Source organism: Netta rufina, assembly GCF_964035555.1.
Source record: "Netta rufina genome assembly, chromosome: 4".
Taxonomy (NCBI): Eukaryota; Metazoa; Chordata; class Aves; order Anseriformes; family Anatidae; genus Netta; species Netta rufina.
The window spans coordinates 47,667,480-47,682,779 of record NC_140127.1 but is presented as its reverse complement, the minus strand read 5'-3'; the positions used below and the strand labels follow the sequence as shown (position 1 = coordinate 47,682,779).

Below are 15,300 nucleotides of genomic sequence, written 5' to 3'. Positions count from 1 at the left end.
CTTTGCAAACCTCAGACCATGCAGCTCTGAGGTCAAATTCCAGATACAAGTAAGTACGGTGCTGAATAAACAAGGAACATCAAAAAAAGGCATTACTGAATATGGCTTCTGTATCTCTACCCTGCAAAATGCAGTTTCAAATTCAGTACAAACACTACAGTTAGTAAGAACTTTGAGAGGTTACAAGGATTAAGTTTTGAGAACATTGACTATTTCAGTATCTATTTACCTTTTTTTTTTTTTTTTATTTTACTCAGACATACTTTACTGCATGTGATATGTGAAGGCAGAATGTGAATGAGTGCCCAATTCATGTGTACTATGCGTGTTATCAAGGGTCCACAGAAGTCACACAATCTGTTTTTTATTACTGAAACCATAAAAAAGGGTTGTACTTACTAATTTTAATAAGCTTGGGCTATTTTATAAACTGTTAGCTGTGAGTCTCCAGGAATAAAAAAAAATTAAAAAGCTTATGTTACTTTGGTAACAAAAAGCAAAAATCCAGAAAGGAAATTATTTGTCAAACTGCTTTAAAAACACTGTTTTGTGAAAATACATAGCCAAGACTAAAGGGTGTGATTCAGTAACAGCTACAAAACAGATATGCAGAGCAGCACCAGCCACTGGTGATTCGTTTCAGGCCATTTTTAACCACCTACACTAAGGACATTATCATTTAACTGAGCTCAGATGCACTCACTGGTACGTCTCCACCTCCCCAAATGTGGGTCTATCTTCTACATGCTAAATACAGAATGTAGTACTGGATACTCCTCCTTGTTTACTTTTGAGTAGGTCTTCATACGTTAAATAGAAGGTATCGCTCAAGCAGCAGTACCTAGAGCAGAGCAAATGCAAACACGGGCAATATGTAAATCCCCATTTTTCAGCTTCACAGCACGTTTCAGTCTGCCCTTGTAGTTACTGTTTCTGCTCTTATGTCTCATGAGATAGGACAAACTGGGGAGCATTATACTGACTTACACACAGCAGCTTGAGCCTCTAAATCTATTGTTTAGAATCTATCAATTACACTTAAAACTGCTCCACCTTAAGGAATATTTTTGCGAACTCAGAAGTAAACCAGAAGTAAAAGTCTAGAAGTTTTGGCAATCAAAGCTGGGACATTTTAGTTTAACAAAAAGTTGGAGCTTTTTCATGCACACTTTCTCCAGATTCATGTTCTTAAATCCCTTTCTAGAGCAGGTTATCTGAGGAAGACACCCCCATCTTCAGGATTATCAAAACCAGAGCATCTCCTTGTGCTGCAGCACACGAGCAATCCTTGGCCCATTTGGTGTCAACACTTCTGCCCATCCTGTGGCCAAGGTAAGAGTTGCATCACCTGGTGCAGCAACAGCTCATGCAGACATTTGCTCCCATCTGATTCTTCACTCAGACAAAGAGGCTTGCCAGTTTGTTATACACAGACCTGCTGGAACTGCAACTTTCTACAATCAGATGAAATGTTCTTCAAAGTCAGTTGAACAATTAGGCCTTTCTGTGCATTCCAGTCAAGGCTGTTTTCTAGTTTCCAACCTGCTTTCTTTTTTTCTCTGGTATCATAAAACACTTATTTTCACTCTCTTCAAATACACTTTCATGCAGGACATTACGTTCACTGCTGCTGCTATGGCAAAAGACATACAGAAAAGCCTAAAAAAAAGTCAATGGTAGTGCCTAAAAGACACAAAAATAAACAGGTTGGGCACCAGTCATCTTATCCACGCTTAATTGAAGGATGAGGAATTATGCAGAAACGTCAAATAGAAGGGAGTGATTCCACTTTCAGTCTTGCTTTCAATTATTTAATATGCTGCTGCTGCTTTGCTGACAGGACAATTGAGACCTTGTTTTATAAGACAAGTATCAAAACTCTGTTTTCAGTCTCCAAAAAGTGTCCTATATAGATGCTTCCTCATTATGAACCCCTTCCAAATAAAAAAAAAAAAAAAAAAAAAAGCTAAACCACCCTCACCTTTCTTGAATTGATATAGTTGAAGGGAGAAGACTGCAGAAGACCTCTGGAAACTGACTTCCTCCAAAACCTACAGAAAAGCACGATATGGTACTAACAAGACACTGAAAGCAAGCCTTTCCCCTGAATGTAGCAGAAGGAAAACACCTTGTTCCTAAGACACCAGGGAAGAAACGTCTTCCCTCTTCTCCTCTTAAGTGCAGCCAGGGCTGCAGATCCCACACAGACCAGGAGGTTGATTTTCAGCATGAAGCATTTATCCATAAAAATTCTCAATTCAGGTAGAAGAAAGGCTTATTGACCTTCCAAGTGGCTATTGCAGCTTACCAGTTAGGTGAGAAAAGAATCAGAACTTGTGCGGATTTGGAAAGAGGCTTTGCCCACAGGATAGGCTCTCTCTGCTAACAACCAAGAAAATCTCCTTTTTGTCTCCAGCTGCAAAGGGATTGCTGGTACCAAAACTTTTCTAACAGTTAAAATTGGGTGATCCTTTAACATGTGAAAAACACATTTGCTCTGCTAAGCCTCTAGGCATTTACTAAATGGAGTCATGCTTCAGGAAATAGGGTTGTCCCCCTTTGAGGTGCCAGCAGATGGTGAAGGCTTTCAGTTCTTATTAAGGTCAGCCACAGCAGAGCAGGGGCTCAGAAATGCAGTCAAAACATTTTAACAGACATTTATTACAATTTATGTGGACTTTATGAAACTTTTAAAAGACAAATGGAAAGGCAGCAATAGCAATTGTGAATATAAATCAAGGGAACCGATGCAGTGCGATAAAGGAAGCCCTATGTATTCACAAATGTTTTTTTCTGTCTGTTTCCCTTAATTTTTCTCCCAGACCCACAACACCTGTTTCACAAGCAGTCTTAGTCTCTAATCTTTTACGCTACTGTCAGTCTTCTGCACTGCTGGTGCACCTAACTTCCCGTGCAGTACAAGGATGAAAACAATCCTACCTGAAATGGAATCCTTCAGTAACACTTTGGGAAGGTATTCAAATAAAAAGGTCTTTCTCTAGATAAAGATATATTTGATACAGTCGCTTATGGATAAAACAACACATTCTTGCAAAAGATACAGGCAGAAGAGAGACAGCTGGGTTGGGCAGAAGCCCAACACCACCTCAAAACCTCAAAGTGTTGGTAACTTGAAGAGCAGTGTGCTGGAAGCTGTTCCCTTATTCATTCCAACCTTCTTTCATCCTGCAAGGAAGCATCTGCAGAAGGGACTCCCAGGAGGACAATATCCTTTCAGCCTGCCAAGGAAAAGGCACACGAATGCCAGCACCTTGTATACCACCATACCCTACATCACTCCATCCACAGCCCCACTCATTCTGGTGATCTTTCAGAGGGAGCTGGAGATGAAGGAAAGCAGCGGGCTGACTACATATGCAGTCTCTCAATACGGTCCCATGAGCAGTTTGCAGTTTTTATCCCTGCTATGTTCTGAGTTTTGCCCAGGATTGAAGAAAGGAGCTCCAGGTAAGGAAGAGAAAACAGGAAAGTTTGGAGGCAGCAGGCCAACAAGGCAGGATATTCCCAAGGCTGTTTTACTTCTGGAGCACATTTTTTCAGTCTAGTGCCATCGGAAGAACAGGGCAAACCTCAGACAACCTTGGCCCTCAGATCTCTGTGTCAAGCTCTGGGTCAGGAAAAATAATACAGAAGTCTTGTAACCACTGCTGCCCTGAGGTGACATGAAATACAGAGGCAAAAATATCATTTTGACCTAATTTAGTTATTTATTAGAATTTATCATCAATTCTGAAAAAAAAAAAAAAAAAAAAAAAAAAAAAAAAGTGCCTGGACAGTCATTCCTGCCATTTGCAGATGACTGCTCCCAAAGAAGCCTGGTGTGCCAAGGAATTATTTTAGTCCAGTAGGAAGAAAATACCACAGGTGAGCAAGCAGTTCCTGAAACACAGAACCTGCACAAGGCCATCATCAGGACATCACAATCTGCTGGCACAGAGGTGCTGACGGAAAGGTATTCTTGACACAGGACTATTTCCAAAAAGGTGTGTACTGGGTCTGGCTGGAATGTTAACTTTCCCGGCAGCAGCCCATTCAGTGCCGTACTCTGTACTTGTAGCTGGAACAGCAGTGTTATCACACCAGTGTTGTGTCTACTGCTGAGCAGCAGTGGCACAGCATTGGGCCTTTCTCTAACCCTCCTAGGGGGTGGGCAAAAAAGTGAGGAGAGAAACATCACTAGGGCAGCTGACCTAAACCAATCAAAGGGATATTCCATACCATGTGGTGTCACACTCAGCAATAAAAGGTGGAAACAGGAAGAAGAGGGGAGGGGTGGGCTCTCGTTGAGAAGACGTCGGTCCTCCTCCCGAACACCGGCTGCGTGCGTTGAGGCCTTGCTTCAAGGACGTGGTCAATCATCGCTCATTTGTGGGAAGTAGAGAGTAATTTCTTTCCTCTGCACTTCCATATCGCTTTCATTTATTTTGTTTGTTTGTTTTCCTCCCTTTTCCCCTTTCCCTTTTATTTCCCCTTAGTTAAATTGTTTAGTTCATGGTAGTCTTTATTTAATTATTATAATTATTTCCCTTTAATTAAATTATCCTTATCTCAACCCGTGAGTTGTTCTTTGCTTTACTTCTCCCCCTCCTTATCTAGGGGAGGGGGAGTGAGAGAGCGGTTGTGGGGTTTAGCTGCCCAGCACGGTAAAACCACCACAAGGTGCTGCAAGACACGCATGCAGTGGTGTCTGTGAACACGCATGTGTAGCCCTTGCCTGTTATACTCCCTGTTTCCACCCTGAATTGCACACACACCATGAAGGATCATCATAGCTTCCCAGCTATCTCATTTTGTGAGCAAAGTATGGGTCGTTCCTAACAGCAGTGCCTCTGACAGCAGCAGCATGCTCCAGCAGCCAAACGCTCCCACTGCAGCACTTGGGTCATTTGGCTGCAGCCTCCCTGCAGCGAGGAGATGTGTCCCTGAGTCCTGCTCTGTCACAGAAAGTAGCAGATGGCATGGGAAGACTACCCAAGCACACATCCTACAGTACCCTTCCATCGCTACTGGTACTGAGGAGGCTAGAAAGTCTCTTTTGGGATGCTAAAGCAAGCCACAGCTAAACCCTGAAAGCTTAAGTGAACCTCTGGAATATCTGCAATATCTGGAAGCAGCACAAGTAAGTCTCAACCCAACCTCACTTTTCAGCTATACACAAGCTAATCACAAATGACAGCAAAAGTTTATTTACTAGAGCGATCGATACTCATGGAATAAACACTGATGAAACGAGCACTGAATCTCACTTGGTTGCTACTCACAAAACAGGTTATTTAGAAAAGCAAATGCCATGTTGAGGAAACTCAAAATGGGGAGTTGAGGACCCTGACACTGATGTGATGCCAAAGTCAGCGCTGGTGAGGCCACCTCCATCACACCCACTGCTTCCTCCGGTGTGAGGTGCTCAGCACCCGCACACGCTCCACCTGGTCTCTGCAGAGTCGGGGGAAGTCCAGACTCTAGAGCAGACTCAGTGGTATTCTGAGGGTGAAATGAAGGGAGACTGTTTTTGTTTAATTATACAAAAATAATGGCAACTTTTTTTTTTTCCTTCTGCATAGCACGCATACCAAAAAAATGCTAGTATACGCATACTCTAAATGTAAGGGCAAAGGAGCAGTTTAGCAAAATTTATTTTCTGTCAAGTTTAGCTCAAGAAGGGCTGTAAAACCATAACTGTTCTGTAGGGACACACTGTTGGCATGCAAACTCAAAACTGTCCAAATTATGCACGGGAGATGTTTATTTTCACATATTCATAGTCACAAACAAGCATCCCTTTCATACCTTAACCGCCTTCTCGTCTCTGAGAGCCACTCTATCAGTGCAATGAAGAGTAAGTAAAGACAGATGATAAGAACGCAGTCATTCTGCTTTACAACACACGCAGCACCTCCAGACGGGTACACACAGAATTAAAATATATTTTAGACAGACTTCCTTCCCTTAATATGCCACATGGAAACATTCAAAAATAAACTAATAAACTAAGATAATAAAGGCTATTCCCAAGTTTTACTGCTACGCTGCCCTCAAATATCAAAAAGGTTTTTCTCTCTAAAATATTCATACATGCACATCTGCAAGCACGTGCCCACACATTCACCCTCAAACACTCCAGTAAGGAAGCTGGAAGTAAGCAGAAGGCACAAAGCAGACCCCACAGCCTTACTGGAACAGGGCAGGGGAATTGAGTGGGGAAGGAATTCAAGAACAATTAAAGCACCAAAAGATGGGAACGGAAATTGAGCAATACATTTGTACTTAAAATAGGATCTTTTCTGATAAAGCAATGAAGTTTCTCCCACAAGAAGTCTAGGAAGCACGCTTGTGATGTAATGCTTGTGTTCAATGTAAAAAACATGTAACGAAGCCTGGGATCTTGGTAACATATAAAGTGATTTTAATCAAAGCAGGCTGGGACAGTGCTTTAGAATTAAGACAGAGACATACACAATATTACCTAGTAGGTTTAAACACAGTTTAAAACTGCTATCTTGAACTTGTTCGTGTGGCTGAATGGACTACACTGAAGCCAAATACATATAGCATTAGCTGATGTATTCGGGCATGTTTTACCTGGCTAATAACATGGAAAGATTCATAAATACATTCCTTTCCAGAAGGACGTGCTGGTAAGTACGAAAAAGCTCCTTTCTCAATCAAAAATAACCTTAAGTACCATTAAAGCAGACAGCTTTGTAAAGTTGGCTGTTTTTAAGTGAGCACTGGGTTTTTCTTCCCCTTTTTCCTGCTCAAGCATCACTCACACCATGGCATAGCCGAAGAAGGAACTTCAAGCATTTAAGCTTTGGATAGCTCATAGAGAAGGCTGTCAAGACCCTTGGAAAAAAGAAATAGCAGTGTCAAGTACACTGCTGACACTAATACCAGTGCCCATATGACAGCGGTGCTGCACATGGACCCTGGCTTGGGCTCTGTAGGAACCACGTAGGCACCAGAGGCCCAGCGTTTTGTCAGGAATCACGAGGCCCCATTCTGAGCACGGAATGACTGAAGTTAAAGTGATGAGGGGAAGGACTGGGTTACTTCAAAGGTAACCTTCAACTATCCCACTCAGGTCTGCCTACAGTCCCAGATCTTGCTCTTTCCTTCTCCATCTAAGAAATCACACAGGAGAAGGCTACAGGAGATGGGGAAAAAAAAAAAAAACAACAACAACAACAACAAAAAAAACCTCAAATTTGTCTATGATCCCTTTCTCAGAAGGAATGTTTTTTTAAGGTTCTGATTCATCCTCCAAAGCTCAAGAGATCTGTGATCTCTCTGCAGTCCCCTCTCTCTTTGTCACGGCAGCAGTTCTCTCTGCTGCATCATCAGTTGGACAGACAGGGACCAGGGATGTGTAATATACTTCAGTGGTTTTTTTGCATTTTGGTTTTAACCTAATCTGCCCACGCTCCCATTTTTTTTTTTTTTTTCTTACGGGGGATTCTTCTCAGCACCTTTTGCAGAGGGCAGAGGAAGCAGACAGGGGTGCTTCTGCCCCTTTCCATGCAGGAGGAAAACAGCTCTTGTAGGAGGGATTTCTTCAGGTCAGTGAGACTGCCGGGCCTTTCGCTTTTGTGCTCCATTTTAAAAACACACGCCATCTTTTTCCATTTGGAAAACCTATTACCCAAACTGATCGCATATTTCCGTGCTATGAAAGATATTTGTGCAGCTCCTTATATCCTGGCCTAACTTGATCTGCATTAAGTCCATAGCAATACTACTGTATGTTGATTCAGTTTTTCCTATGACCACGCAATTCTTGGAACAACAGGGAGAGAGAACTGCAACCCATAGGAAAATGATCATTTCAGAGGAGGACTTAGCGGGTGAATCAGCCCTGAAAACATGAAGCATACAACAAAGTGGAAACTCTGAGCACAACCCTTTTTACTATGTACAGTAAGCACAGAGCATGGAGGTTTCCCCATTTCACCATCCTCGAACAGGCAGGCAGGAAGGTGGTATGAGCTTCCAAAACTACCTGCTGAAGCAAAGAGGTTAGTTAGCCTTGCACCTCCGAAAAAAAAAGAGCTTTCATTTTACTTGGGTTTGATTTTACTTTGGTATTAGGCTGAGGTAACAGTCCCAATGTACAGGGAGGTGAGGCGGAGAGGGATTCCTGGTGCTTGGAAAGCCTCAGGTCTCCTCCCCACTCTCTCATCTGGTTCTGTCTCTTTTTGCAGATGCTCTCCCAGCGATTCATGCATCTACCTACAGTATCACAGAATCACACAGAATCACAGAATTTTCTAGGTTGGAAGAGACCTCAAGGTCATCGAGTCCAACCTCTGACCTAACGCTAACAGTCCCCACTAAACCATATCCCTAAGCTCTACATCTAAACGTCTTTTAAAGACCTCCAGGGATGGTGACTCCACCACTTCCCTGGGCAGCCTGTTCCAGTGCCTCACAACCCTTTCAGTGAAGAAGTTCTTCCTAACATCTAACCTAAAACTCCCCTGGCTCAACTTTAGCCCATTCCCCCTCATCCTGTCACCAGGCACGTGGGAGAACAGGCCTCTATCATCCTGAGGACAATGCAGGCACTTATTTGGCATTTTCCTCCCACAGAAGAAAGTTCACAAAAATGAGTTCTGTTGAGGGCTTTGGAAGAAGAAAAAGGTACATCTTGCATGGGAAAAGGGAATTTGTTCTAAGCAAGAATGGGCCACCTGTAAGACAGGAGAGGATGACACACATGGGTTGAGTCAGATCCTATGTGAGGCAGAGGCAAACCCATTGTTGGCCCAAATCCAACCCCATTAGAAAAACTTGTAAAATCAAACAAGAAGTGAATGGAGCTTGAGAAAACACCAGCATAAACTCTGACTATATTACACATGGTAAGGATGAAGTACCAGCTTGTTTTGAGTGACAGCCTCAAGGAGACACAAACTAGGAATATAACAAATCTTCCACACTGTATTATTTGGCACTACATCAACATTTTACTTCCATCACTATCACTTCCCTTCTCTATACTCCTACCCTCAGTGTTTTATGCAAGAAGCCTTAAATCCTGAATGGACAACATGATGGCACTGCATTTTTCCAAGTTTCTGAACTTTGAGAAATCTTTTTTACTGGGGATTACTGTGTCTGAAAAGGCTGCATCAGCCTCTGGGAAGTGCTGCGTACTGGAGGGGTGACAGGGACGAGCTCCAAGCCCAGCCTGACGGCGACTGACTGAGACTACCAGACCACGGCCGTCAATCCGAAGAGGCAGCTGCAACGTATCAAGCCCAGTTAATAAGTCTGCAGGGCTGCCAAGTACAGCAAAATGTAAGTGGTAAGAACAGGCATGGCAGGTCAAGGGAGTTCACGGCAGGGATGTAATTACTGTGGGAAGCAGGTGATACAGCAGGTAGCACGAATGTAAAAACATGAAGTTGGGCTGACACTGCTGCCGTCTGCACGGAGCAGCGCACGGTTCCATCTCCCTGTAGCTGTTTGTTTTGTTTCCCTGTGTTTCATGCTCCCTGAAGGTGCCGGATTGCCAGATGTCCACTCAGCCACTGCGGAAGTGCACAGCTTCCCATGCTGCCCTCAGAGAGGAGAGACTGCTAGGAGAGACCTCGAGGGGCCTGGGGACGCATCCTGACCCTCCCGAGAGCACCCACACCCACGCCTCCCACCACATGCTCACTGCCATCATGCTGAGGCTCTGCACTCGAGGCGCTCCCATGATCCCAGCAGCAAACACAGCACACACAGCTCTGCTTGATGATGGGTCCCTAATAACATCCTTCTTAAAGACACTGGTATTAAGCAGAAGAACTTCCCACATGCTGTAACCAGATGCTCCTCGGTAATTCATTTGCCTCCAAAATGCTTTTCCAATATGCTGAGAGTAAAGGATCACCAGCTCCTAGAAAGCCAGTTCTTCATTTAGTAACGTAACCTCACCAGTGTGGAGGAAATCACGTTGAAACAATACATTAGTGCCAATACGTGAACAAGAAACCCGCCTTTACTCAAGACTTGGTGGAACAATGGGTAATAAAAAGCATTTGAAACAAATCAAAACACTGAAACTGCTTAGATCTAAGTATGCACTTAACCACCTGCCTTAACTTACGCATATTTTATGGGTTTCCCTGAATGAGACTTAAGTCTTTGTGCAAGTCTCTCTAGCCTGAATATCTCCAGCACATTTGCCAAAGGAAACCAACTGTGTGCATCTCTGCACATTCTTCCATTCAAATACTTCAAACACTTTAAAACCAGTAACGTAAAGAATGCCAAAACCACCAAGGGTAGGAAACTCTCATTAGCTTCCTTTCATGAAGGGTGAAATTCAGGCACAAAGTTAAAGACTAACATTTAAGTTGTTCCTCCTTTCAAGAGATCTGTGCTAGGGGACTGTAATGTCAAATATTCAAAACCAAACACTCAGGGTATACTGAGACTCCCAAAATACCAACAGCTAAACATGAACTTGCATAAAAGTATTGATTTGTAACAGCTTCAAAGACATACACAAGTTCCTTCATGCTTTGACATCCTCACAAAAAAGGGATGACAATAAGCGAGGAATTATCTGTCACAAATAATGACAGATCCTGACAGTTTGCCTGTCTTTAAGGATTCCCCCTGTTCAACAGCTGCACTTGAGAAGACAGGTAGACTACTGAAGACCTCCCATTTGCAAACAGTCATTCTTTCAAATGAGAGTATGCAGCCCTGGACCTGAAGGCTGACTGATAAAGCAAGTCAGATTTTGCTTGGTAGTCAACAATCAAAAATCTAGCATACTGTGTCTGGCCCTTTCATTTAAAGCAAGTAAGCTTAATGCTCAAGTAACAAAAGGAAGACATTCACACTTTTCTGGCATTACATAATAAAAATATAAGCTAGATCACAACTCAAACAAGTAGACATATGTCCATAAAGACAGATCCTATAGTGTAAGTGCAATCTAATGCATCACATACCAACAGCTGTTAGGATTTTGTTACAAAAGGAAGAAAGCTAATTGAGAAATTCAAGTCATTCTTTAAAACAAAAGGCAGAGACTTACTTAGAAGTCTCTGCTTTCTTATTTCTAAACATAAAGTCTGCTGTGTTCTCCTTATTTACAGTCTCAAACATCTGTAGTGGTTGTTTGAAGCTCATCATTGTCTGCATTTTCCACAGCAGCACTGTACCAGGCACAAGCAATATGTGAAACTGCCTTGTGTGAAATCTGCTTTGAACTGATTTACTTCCACCTGCTTTAACATCTTGCAATTATTTTCCCACTTTTCTAAACCACATGCTGCTCTAGAAACATACTTCCTTAGCAACAAAATTACAAGGCCAGAAACTTCAGTAACTCTTGAGCAGTTAACTACTCAAAACCCTTAAGCCCTTGTAGCATCTTAGAACAGGAAACTTACCGTGTAAATCAGACACCAGAAGGCTGCCCTGCATATGCTCACCTGGGAGCAGATTAACTTCAGCTACTCTGCTTGGGTGTATACATTAATTATTAATTACTAATTAATAAATTAATTACATTAAATTACTATTTTAAATTAGTAGAGATACACAAATCCCATTCCCACAGTTATCGAGATGAGAAGGCACCATTAATGCCGCCTGTCAAGCTGACTGGAATATATGAAGCTGTTTGTGACTGTGCACAATCTGATCTTTATAAGGAGGACAGAAGAGAAGATGCAGCTCAGATGTAAATAGGAGGGGTCGTGCGACTTGTGTAGGTGAGCTGGCCATAACCCTTTATAACCCTGGCTTCCCTTGCTAAATCCATGCCTGATGGGACAGACAGAAGAGCACCGAGGTGACATGTTGTACAGGCACTGAAAGGAAGGAAAAGCAGGCAGGAGACAGAATGAAAAACAGGAATGCAAGAATTGAAGAACTGTGAATGTGTGAGGGAAGGAGACACACCCGACAAGCGCTGTTTGGGTAAATGGAGCCTTCTTCCTGGCCCTGCCAAGCCCCTGCGGTGGTACATCCTTCCAGCGCTGCAACACGTTCTGCCTCTGCACATTTACTAAGCCAAAGCCAAATAAAGAAAAGGCAAAGGATCAACAAGTGGACTTAAGTCTAGGCTGCTGCCTGTGAAACTGATTTCATCATCTGCAGATCAAAGTTATTAAGAGCTTTTCTTCTTTTACCCTTCTCTGATAAGAGATCACAGGCTTCAGTTTCTCAAGCCCACAGAGCCAAAGGGTGCTGTTATTTTCAGCTGATGAATGTAAGAATGACACAAGAGTAAACTAGAAAAAGCATTAGGTTTTTCATCAACACTCTTCCCTTCCCAGTGCCAGATCACCAGTGCTGCACTACAACAGCACCATCTTAACTTCAAAAGGCTGCCACTGCAGAGCAAGCTTCATACAGAAGAGACAAAATTACTGCGGTGAGCTACAAACTACACAGTCCTCCTGACCTGAGACAAGCCAGGACTCCTCCAGGTGCTGTCTAGACTCTGGGAAGGATGATTTTGCTTGATGTCTGCAACTCAGTTACGAGTTTTGCTACAACTAGGGCAAATATTTGACAAACTCTATACATAGTTTGACAACAAGTACTGCTATTGTGATGAAAATAACTGGAGAAATATACCCTAGAAACCCGAGGAAACACCAGCTTTCTTAAACACAGCACTACCCTTACAACATCAAAGTTAGAATGAGCTTTACAAAGCCATCCATCCTGAGTTTTACCGACGGAAATTAAGAAGTGCTACTTTGCAGGGTTTCTTTTATTATTATACTTTGTCAGTCACATTTCATAACATTTGTCAGTTACTCACAAATACATTTTTTTCAACGCAGTAATGAAAACGAAGGGCGACTTCTACATGACTAATTAAGTGTTCTTTTGCTATGACAAGTGCATGCACATGCATGTGATTTTTGTAACAAAGTTATTTTCAAGGGATATTAAACAGATGTGAAGATAGGAATTTGCAAAACTTATGGCATGCAGATGACTTTTACTGCAAAAGCAGATATGTAAACTGCTTCATAACAAAAGTGTTCGTGTTTCTTGGTTTTTAAACCTAAGTTTAGATTCAGGAAGAGACATGGACAAAACCTTGCTCTACTGGTGTAAATGCCAGTAATTCTGTGTATTTGAAATCAAGGAATAAAAATTGAGCACTGCTGTGTTCCTCATAACCTCACACAGCTAGTGCTGACAGCAAACCCTAAACAATATGAAACTGAGCACTCTTTATGAAGTATAGGTTAATGCAATACATAATTTTGCCCAACTATAAGCAAGTGTCTTAAGAGCCATAATTAAAAATCTCCTCATGCACAAAATAAAATTTATCAGGGCTTTTGCTAACTGGTGGCAAGCCAAGTGCTCTTCATCTGTCACTGATAAGAAACTTGCTTTATAAGCTACACACCAAGTGAATTGCAACCATAGTGATTCCTTTTTCTTTTTCCCAAAAGGTAACAACCTAGCTGGCTACACTGGCAAGCATCTAAATTCCTCTGAAGTCGAAAATAAATCTTTCAAATAGACACATGGCCCTAGAATTTCTCACTGTTGTTCCAGTTTCTGTTAAGCCATATCATCTCACCCTTCACATCTTGAGGATACACTGAGGATCAAATATTCTAGCTTGGTTGAGAGAGGCATAGTACAGCAGCAGAGAAGCCAGAAATGCTAACTTCAAGCTATTTCTGCTAACCTTGGAGCTGATGGGAGAAAAAAAGCCAACAGAAATCCCATCAATCTTGAGGATTATTTATTTCACACACACTTGCTTAGAGCTCCTAAAGACTGCGACAACAGCTAGGTGAAGGAAGCAAGCAAAAGCTCTCCAAAAAAGATACTTTCCAGTACATGATCTGTTCTCATTACAGTTGCCCAAAACATAGAGCAGTAAAGCCACTGCAGCAGCTCTCTGCCAGCCCAGCAGCCCCCTGGCAGCAACGTGAAATGCAGCACAGCAGCTCAAGTGGCAGCTGAAGTCTGATCCTGGCAAGAGGGGTGCATAAGCAGGCAGGTCAGGGAGCAGTCCTAGCAACACAGTTTGCCACAGACAACTCACCATGTCTGTGCTCTGATGGTGGTTTCCAACCCTGCTGTGTGGTGGGTGGCTCAGGGGCTTGAAGAAGCCCGACAAAGACTGTACAGGACAGCTTGGGTTGAGATGACAAGAAACAACAGAGAGTCAGGAGCATTTATACACACTCCTCCTCAACAAAAAGCACATTTTCTCCTAGTTCAGTTCCTAATACATTGGAAAGCACCTGAGGGGCTTCTCCTGGGTGCTGTGGCAATATGACACACAACTCAGAAACCTCCTGCACTTTATTTAGGATCCTTTTGGTACCTGTTAGCTGCCTCTTAAATATGTGGAAGTTTGTGAAGACAGTAACTACCTCATTTCAGTTAACTGAAAGCACGCCACAAAGCAGCTTGTCAGCCACATGGCGATCTCTGCCGATGTTGCTGTACCCCTTAATCTAATTCCATTTAATCCAATTTGTTGTCTTAAAGTGCTCTGTCACTTAACGCAAGAACTTCATTCAGGATTACTGCTAAAATACAGCTCTCGGGCCAATGGTCTCATTCATCATGAGAGCTGCGTCTGAGGCTCTATCTGTCCAGGCAGATGTCTGCATGATCTCTGTAAACACAGCACACTGTCAACAGATTCCACTTAAAAAAAAAAACTGCCAGTAGCTGATAACCTCAGATGTAAACACCACCAGTTTTGTTTTGTTTTTCTTCAAGTAAGGAAAGTCAAGGAGTTTTGGTTGTGCATAGCCCTAAGTGTTGAATCAGGAGTTTAAGACATTTATGTGGATGCTCATACAGTGAGTGCTTTACCTGAAATAAATTATGTACAGCAGAGGCACGCTGCAGAAGCTGGGAGCTTTGCTAGCCAGCACTTATCATAAAATGGAATCAAATCATTAACAGCTCTGGCATGTGACAGGAAGGGGGAAACCTAGTTCCAAGAAGGGATTCTTGTTGCAGACTTGTTCATATGATTCCTCTCCTGAATAGCAGTAGAGTAACCACTACATTAATCTTCCTGGATGTTGCAGTCATGTTCCACCATTGCTCCTGCTACTTAAAGAGTACAAGGTAAGTATTGTTAGCCTTCTTTACCGCATGATTGAATTAACGAATGGTATGTGTACTCAATATATTCCCAGTCTTTCAATATGGGATTTGTGTACCAAGCCAGTCATTGCATCTGCTGAAGCCACAATCAAATATCACGCGTTTTTAACTAATGCGGCAGTCAGGCCGGCACAGTTTTGAGAACAAAACATTTATAGATGT

The 15,300-nt window shown here is 42.5% G+C and overlaps 1 protein-coding gene across 1 annotated transcript in view; it reads right to left on the bottom strand.

The window, feature by feature from the left end:
• ADAMTS3 (ADAM metallopeptidase with thrombospondin type 1 motif 3) overlaps positions 1–15,300 on the bottom strand; it is a 142,157-nt gene that overhangs the window by 102,158 nt on the left and 24,699 nt on the right. The gene's annotated exons all lie outside the window — the stretch shown is intronic.